Source organism: Erythranthe guttata, chromosome 9, assembly GCF_056151865.1.
Source record: "Erythranthe guttata isolate IM_541 chromosome 9, IM_541, whole genome shotgun sequence".
Taxonomy (NCBI): Eukaryota; Viridiplantae; Streptophyta; class Magnoliopsida; order Lamiales; family Phrymaceae; genus Erythranthe; species Erythranthe guttata.
The window spans coordinates 5,245,699-5,254,996 of NC_142541.1; the positions used below are offsets into that span (position 1 = coordinate 5,245,699).

The 9,298-nt window shown below is 31.3% G+C and overlaps 1 pseudogene; it reads left to right on the forward strand.

The window, feature by feature from the left end:
* Nucleotides 1–4,451: 4,451 nt before the first annotated feature.
* Nucleotides 4,452–5,539, forward strand: LOC148767944 (uncharacterized; annotated as a pseudogene).
* The last annotated feature ends 3,759 nt before the right edge of the window (nt 5,540–9,298 follow it).

A 9,298-nucleotide genomic window follows, 5' to 3' on the forward strand; every position in this document is an offset into this window, starting at 1 on the left:
GAAACTCGAGTTGGAGTTGACTTTGTTGAGCTCCGCCTTTTTTTTTTCTTGTTCTTAAAACAAAAACCCAATTTTCTCTTTTTTACTTCTTTTGTATTAATATTATTAATTTTTATTATTATAATTATTTATCTTAAATAAAAATACAACTTTATATGTTCGTAAGTAAATTAAAAATTAGGGGTTTTTGTGCATAAGTCCCTAACCAACCATCTTTATTATTCTAGGTTTACGGGCTATATCTCATTCACCAATAAGCCAATCGCCTTAATATTTATTATAAATAAACGAAAAATTCATGTATATGACAAAATTACCCCCAACCCTTCACACCCAATTCTTAATTGTAAAACCAATTTAATCAATTTTGACCACAAAAATCCAATTTTGACTTTTTTATTCAAAAACTTTTTTTTTTCTGGCCTTTTTTTTCCGCCGCCGGATTCCGGCGTTGACTTCTTTTAGTTTTTTTATTTTTTATTTTTTATTTTTTTTACGTCCGCCGCTAAACGTTGACCGTAATTGTGCTGTCATTAACGGTAATTATACTATCAGTGACAGTACATTAACGGTAATTATACTATCAGTGACAGTACATTAACGTAATTGTACTGTCGTTGACAATAGATTTACATAATTGTACTGTCGTTGACAGTACAATTAGAGTCAATGACAATAACAATAATAAGAACAATAATAATAATAATATTATTATTATTATTATTATTATTATTATTATTATTATTATTATTATTATATATATGTATGTATGTATATATATATAGACATATCTATATATATATATGTATGTATATATATATATATATATATATATATATATATATATATATATATATATATATATATATATATTAAATTTGTTTGATTTGTTTGATATGTTTGATTTGTTGACAAGTCAACGCAATTATATTACTGTCGTTAACAGTAAAATAACTGTAAACACAATACTATAACTGTCAACCACATCAATATTATTATTTTTTTGAGTTTTTCTGTTTTGTTTGAGTTATTCACGGAGTAACGTAATAATATTACTGTCTATTAGTGTAATATTACTGTTGTTATAGTAATATTAGGGTCAACCACGTCAATAATTTTTTTTTTTTTTTTTTTTTGTTTGAGTTATTCACGGAGTAACGTAATAATATTACTGTTTATTATTGTAATATTACTGTGGTTGACGGTATATTACTGTTGTTATAGTAATATTACTGTCAGTCACAGTAATATTAATTCTTTTGACTTTTTATTATGTTTACATTTGTTGAACGGTCAACATATTAATATTATTTTATTACACAATAATAATGAGTTATGTTGTGTTAATATTACTGTGCTAGAGATTAATATAGCAATATTCATGTGTTAAACTGTAGTATAGTTAATTTTACTATGTTAAATAGTAATATGGTTAATATGGATGTCAACCACATCAATATTATTGTTTAAACGGGTAAAAAGATGTTGAAGCAAAAAAAATAAAAAAATAAAATCAACGGCTCCAGAGACCGGCGTTGACAGCCGGTAAGCAGCGGCGGAAAGAAGAAAAAAAAAATCAATACTTATTATTTTTTATCCATAAAAGGAGGAATCCTACAATTGTTTCTTCCATTTTTTTAGTGACAAAAGTATCCTTTCATAGATCAAATTTCCAAGGGTAATTGAGGAATATTAATTAAATATAATTAGTTTATTATTATTACAAATTATAATAATACATGTATATGCACAAATGTTACGGATGTTACAATTCACATTTACATATTGTTATTAATTAGAATTAATGTGATTCATATATAGTTTATAGTGGAAGTTCATGTAATGACAATATGGTTCGTCACATTCTTTTATAAATATGTTCTTCTCCCCATATTAAAAAAAAATAAAAAAATTGAGAATTTGACATCGAGGACTTGATTGATTGAAGGTTGCCGATGTCCTCTTGTGAGTTTGTGAGCCTTTTATATTAACGATGTCTTACTGAATTAACAATACTTGTTTTGCTTGTACTTTCATCTTTCATCTTTCGTCTTTCATTATACGTGAAACATGTTAGATAAAAGTAGTTCGTGATAATTTCTTATCTTGTTCTTTTAAAAAAATCCAAGTTGAATATCCTACGGTTTTCGTGTATGGGAAATTAAATTCATGCAATTTCACTATCAATGTATTTATTTAATTTCTTTTTCTTCTCAAATTAGAACATGCTATTGATTTAACCAGATAATATAATTACTAAAAAGGGCTTTTTTTTCCTCTCAAAATATACAAATTCATATTATCATATCTAAATCTTAGAGAGTATATGATTTTTTTTTCCTTTCATAATGTGTTAAATTGGCTTTTGTATTTTTTTTCTTTGTTTTGTATGTTTTTTTTTTGTTTTGTAATTATTCAAAAATAATGTTTTTTCCTCAAAATATACAAATTCATATTATTATAATTATAATAACTAATATGAGTGTATGAATATTCTAGGTAACTAATTAAATTTCTTTGTTTTCATAAGTTATTATTATTAATTTTTCTATTTTTTCTTTAATAATATATTAAATTGTCTTTTGTATTTTTTTTCTTTTTCTTTGTTTGTAATTCTTATGATTTTCTTTTCTTTTTTTCCTCTCTTCTTCATTCTTTTTTTTTTTGTTTTTTTTTTTTTTTTTTTTTTACTTTCCCCTCTATCAAATTTCAGCAACATTTTTGTTCTTTTTTATTTTGAATGTTTCCATTTGAATCATTGTGTATTTCGCTTACATTGTTTTGTTGTTTCAGACATGGAATGAGTTTATTCAACTTTGAAATTCTATTGGATCGGTATTTAATTTTTCTAATGGATTTTTAGGGTTTATTTGATTTTATCTATCTATATCTATCTACTTATTATAAAAGGATGAAGGATGAATATAGTTAGTGGTTACTTCCATGTTTTGTTCTTATAAAAATATCCAAGATTTTAAGGGCAACAAGATCATATTGGTTAATCTTATCAATTTTAATTTATTAAACATTAAAATAGTACACAATTTCATTCATAATATTGATTAGTATTTAATGGTTAATAATGAATTTTAGCCAACAAACTACTTCGGCCATTTCAAAGATCGGCAGTTGAAACAGTTTCTCAAATAACTCAAGAGTCATACAAAGACCCAAAATCCAAAACCCTTGATATCCTTCTTCCTTCATTCCATTGGAAGGCTTTAATATCCTTAGACAGTGTTTATTAGGAGTGTTCTAAACATCCTAAACCAAGCTTAGTTTATGGGACATTATATATTAGTATTATTGTGTTTAATGCAATATAATTTATTTAAAAGATGTAATCATCCCAAATCCCAAATTTTCAATATTTATATTTATAAAAATTTACAAAACAAAGATATTCAGGATAAAAAAAAAAAAGGGATATAAACTAAATGTCATTTTAATTTTACTAATATCATTTTGACAGCTTCTAACATGATTTTGACCATGTTTTAGGTTGAATTATGCAACTTGAATACACTAGATTGGATATCGGATGAGACAGTTATGCATGAATGAATTACATTTTGAATTTATATTATGTTCATTGATTCATTCATATCGTTTTCATCCAACATCCAATCTTGGTGATTCAAGTTGGATCAGAATGTTAACTCATCAGAGAACTAAAAATTCAGCTTGAGTTTTGCAAAATTCAACCTTAAAAAGAGTCAAAATCACGTTTGAAGTCGAAACCGTATTATTAAAAGTGAACGACGACATTTATCACATCGCCATAAAATAACCATGAACTTTAACTCACCTATTTCATCTATATTTGCAGCCAAGCAAACTAAAAAAATAAATTATTGCAACTAACGTAATTTATGTATGTCAATAAGTTGTCATTAGTATATGTAATTAAGAATATATAACTTTTAGACCATTTTTATTTAGTCACACACTTTTTTATATTCTAATTAATTAGTATTGTTTCTATTACTTTCTAACACAATTCTTAAAATATTTCGAATTAATTTTTGAGATAATACCATTTTATATAAGAATAAATCTTATATAGGAACAAATATCTTAGTATTGTTATCGTTTAATGGAAAATAATATATTTATGCGAATTTTTGTAATTTTCAAGAAAGTAAGTCATAGGATTTGTTATGTCGGATAAATAGTAAAAATAAGTATACGGGTTCTTCCTAAATTTCCATGAAGTTGTTTCATGCATGTTTGCTAATAATGTAACCTATATTATAAAATATTCTTTCATTTAATGTAATTGATTCAATTAGTTGTCTTACCTTGATTAGCATAAATCAGATCCCACTACATATGGATCACGGTTTATTAGCCGTAGACATTGATTCTGTTACCTTGCATATATGTGTATATATATTGTAATAGTATTAGTGGAAGACATACAATAACAACTCAAATATTATATTCTTAATACATTGTTCATTCACCATTCTTAACATGGTACCACAGAGCTTCGGTTCTAGTGCTTATTTTCTCTTTTTAAATTTTTATCACCATGTCCAGAGAACACTCACCTTCAAAACAATCCATTTCCAAATCTTCAAAAGTCAGTAGCTCCACTTCAAATATGGATCCATCAAATCCTTATTTTGTACATCATTCAGATCAACGTGGACACATTCTTGTTCCAACGAAATTAAATGGGGCCAACTACCCATCATGGAGCAAAGCTATGGTTCATGCCCTCACAGCAAAGAACAAAATCGGATTTATTGACGGATCAATTCAACCACCATCAGAAAAAGAGAAACCAGCAGAATACACTTCATGGAATCAATGTAACATCATGATTTTATCATGGCTCACTCATTCGGTCGAGCCCGATCTTGCTAAAGGAGTGATTCACGCAAAAACAGCTCATTAAGCATGGGAAGATTTCAAAGATCAATTCGCACAGAGGAATGCACCAGCAATATACCAAATTCAAAGATCTTTGGCATCTCTTTCACAAGGTACAATGACGGCTTCATCATATTTCACAAAAATCAAAAGCTTATGGGACGAGTTAGAAGCATATCAATTCGTACCCGCTTGCAATCAAATGAAAGCACATTACGATCAAAGAGAAGAAGATCGGTTAATGCAATTTCTCATGGGGCTCAACGATACATACAACGGTGTTAGAACCAATATTCTCATGATGATGCCGTTACCTAATGTCCGTCAGGCTTATTCTCTGGTGATTCAAGAAGAAACCCAACGACAAATAACAACTGAATCAACCGATACTTTCTCTATTGCCGCCGCCGCAATACACAACAAAGGAAATAACTTGTCCAACACAAGCAAAGACAAGTATTGTGATCACTGTAATAGGGTAGGTCACAAAATTGATACTTGTCGAACTTTAAAGTTTCATTGCAAGTACTGTGACAAGAAAGGCCATACTGAAGATCGATGTAAGTACAAGGATGGGACATGGGATAGTAATAATCCAGGAACTCAGAACAATCGTTCGGGACACCAACAACAACGACAACGCGGTTCTAGAGGAAACTGAGAGAATAAATATGCCTAAGAGGGGGGTGAATTAGGCTTTTCAAAACTTTTACTATTTTTGCAGAATTAAATTATTTCTAGAAAAATATATTTTTCTTTGATAATAAATATTTTGCAAACTTCCAAATTAATTCCGAATAAAGTTTTAGCAATAAACAATATATGAGTACGGAGATTTGAATACGATAAAATAAAGTACGTAAAGTAAATGACACCGAATTTATAGTGGTTCGGAGAAATTCCCCTACTCCACTCTTCTAGGCCCTCGAACTTTTATTCCACGTGCCTCCAAGATCCTTGGATCCTCCACACGAAAAAGATGTGCTTACAAGACTCTAACGACATTCGCACCAACGACGTGCTTACAAGAGACTCACTCTATCGCACTTATCAATACGTGCTTACAAGAGACTAACTCTTTCGCACTCAATAAAAATCTCACAACAAAGAAATGCTCTCTAAGAGCTTTACAAAATCCCTCTCAATATATATAATGAAACAAGTGATAAGCAAGAGGAGAATTTCGAATTTCCTAATAAATAAATGACTCTCTATAAGCTCTTTTCGAAATTGGCTTGGAATGAATAAGCTTGAATGAATGGTCCACTATTTATAGGTGAAGCTCTTCATCTCTAGAAAGGGAATAATCAATCTTTAATCTCTTGATTGATTAGATGATTAGTGTGATAGATCTCCAGCTCATTGAGATCAATTAAATCACTTGAATATGGTAAGCATTTGAATTTTGAAACTCAAAAGGAGTGTTCTTCCTTTAAAAACGATTTTCAGCAAAACATCTTCCAGCCAGGTTCAGCAACTTCCGGGCTAACTTCCAGACAGCTTATATATTTTGAATCTTGATTGAGGATTGATTTAAAATCTTTCCAAGTCCGAAAATATGATTCTCAATCAGTTTAAATCAATGGAAAGACGTTTTTCAAACAATTCAAATAGTTTTGAATATTAGACCATTTTCCAAAGATAGAAGATCTAGAATTTTGAAAAACCTTTTGCTTCCAAAAACTCACGGATATTTTCTTTCCAATCTCAGCTGACCCTTTTGAAATAATTTTCAAGTAAAAAGGATTTATTTTCGAAAATAAATTATCATTTTATAAAGGGCTAATTTTCGAAAATAAAGACCAAATAAATTGGGCTTATAATTTGATCCAAGAAAGAAAAAATTGGACCAAGACTAGAAAGCCGTATGGAGGATCGTTCGGATCTCATTCTCGGGATAGTTCAAGGACACTAGGCCTCTTATGGATTCTGTCACTCCGGTCTTGATTAATTCCGCCTTGATTAATTTGTCTAATAAAACCACGACTCAAAGAAAGACTATTAGATCAAATCAATTGTTTGTAAATCATCACATTCGAATGTAACCTTTCGGCTAACAGAAACGGACACTATACATTTCCCGTTGCCAACCTGATTGATTCTTGCAAACCATCACACGACCTTTCTGCCGAGCAACTCCAACAAATTGCTCACGCTATATCTATGTTAAATCAACATAATACTGGTAACACCAATGCCTATGCGAATGTTGCAGGTTTGCCTTCAATCAATTCTATATACACAAAGTCTTGGATTTTGGACAGTGGTGCAACTGATCACATAATTTATGATTCTAAACTTTTTGCCTCGTCGAAACCCTCAACGGTATCCGCCGTCAATTTACCCACCGGAACTTCCGCATCAATTAGTTCAATAGGAATTGTACCATTCAACCCAAACATAACTTTAGACAATGTTTTGTGTGTTCCATCTTTTCATTTAAACTTAGTATCCGTATATAAGCTTGCTTCTATCCTAAATTGTTGTGTAATTTTCTTTTCCGACTTTTGCGTCTTACAGGACTTGACTACGGGGAAGATGATTGGCTCGGGTAGACAACATGGTGGTCTTTATTATATATGGTCGCAAAGGACACCGACCTCTCATCAAGTTTCCCAATCATCAAACCTATGGCATATGCGCCTTGGTCATCCATCCCCAGCACGTTTAAAATTGGTTTCTTCTTTATTACCTCTAATAAAATTTCTTTCGATAATAACTGTAGTGTTTGCCCTATGACTAAGCAAACTAGGCTTCCATTTCCTTTAAGTTCTATATCAACTCATGCTCCTTTTGATTTATTTCATTGTGATATTTGGGGTCCGCATAAAACTCCCACACATTCAGGGGCAAGATGTTTTTTTACTATCGTTGATGATTTTTCAAGATGCACACGGGTATTTCTTATGCAAAATAAACCTGAGACACAAAGTATTTTAAAATCTTTTATTAGTTTTGCATATACACAATTTCAAGCGCATGTTAAAATTATTCGAAGTGACAATGGATCTGAAATTATGTCCATGAGAAATTTTTTCCGCTCTAATGGGATTGAATACCAACGCACGTGTGTTTATACACCACAACAAAATGGGGTTGTAGAACGAAAACATCGTCATATTCTAACTGTTGCACGTGCATTACTTTTTCAATCGAGCTTGCCGCTAATTTTTTGGGGAGAATGTATTCAAACTGCCGTTTATTTAATTAATAGGTTACCATCACCATTATTGTCAACAAAATCCCCTTATGAAAAATTATACCACCACGCACCATCATTTGATAACTTGAAAGTTTTTGGTTGCTTATGTTATGCAACTATTGTTCATCCAACTCAAAAATTTGACTCACGTACGAAACGTTGCATATTTGTTGGATACCCCACAGGTCAAAAAGGCTATAAGCTTTATGAAATGGAAACTAAAATGTTTTTTGTTAGTCGTGATGTTAAAATTTATGAAACAAATTTTCCCTTTTCCAATACTACTATTCCTTTGACCCAAGAGCAAGAACCTGTGTTACCAAATCTCTCATTTGACATTAAAAACCCTGTTCATTCAAATGGACCGTCTATTACGCCTGACCCTTCACAACAAACCGAGCCGCTTAACTTTTCTGAAAATGACAACACGTCACTTACACAAAACACCTCGCTCCCTACGCCAACTTCTGTTGAACCTAACGTGCCTCCATCTCCCAACCTACATGATACGTCAAATACCACAAACTCTGATCATCAAATGAGACAGTCGAGTCGTCCGAAGCAACCTCCCATATGGCATAAAGATTACGTGTTGTCATCCCAAGTAAATCGTTATACCTCAGACTCAAGTTCTGCACCAGGTACTCGATATCCTCTTTCACGATTTCTCTCTTATTCTCGTATTAGCCCAAAACATCGTGTTTTTTTAGCTAACATTTCAGGAAAAACGGAACCAACGACTTTTGCTCAAGCTATTCTCGATCCACAATGGCAGCATGCCATGAATATAGAATTGCAAGCTCTACAGGAAAACAACACATGGACTCTAGTTCCACTTCCTACCGGAAAGAAACCAATAGGGTGCAAATGGGTTTACAAAATCAAGTATAAATCCGACGGCACAATTGAACGCTACAAAGCTCGTCTCGTTGCCCAGGGATACAATCAAGTGGAAGGTATCGATTATCGAGAAATATTTTCTCCCACAGCTAAACTCACTACCCTTCGTATTATTCTTATTGTTGCAGCTGCCAAGAATTGGTTTACACACCAATTAGATGTTCAAAATGCTTTTCTACATGGAGGTTTAGATGAAACAGTATATATGATACCTCCACCAGGACTACGACGACAGGGGGAGAATATTGTGTGTCGTCTTAACAAATCACTATATGGGCTCAAGCAAGCTTCAAGAAATTGGTTTTCCACTTTCTCAGC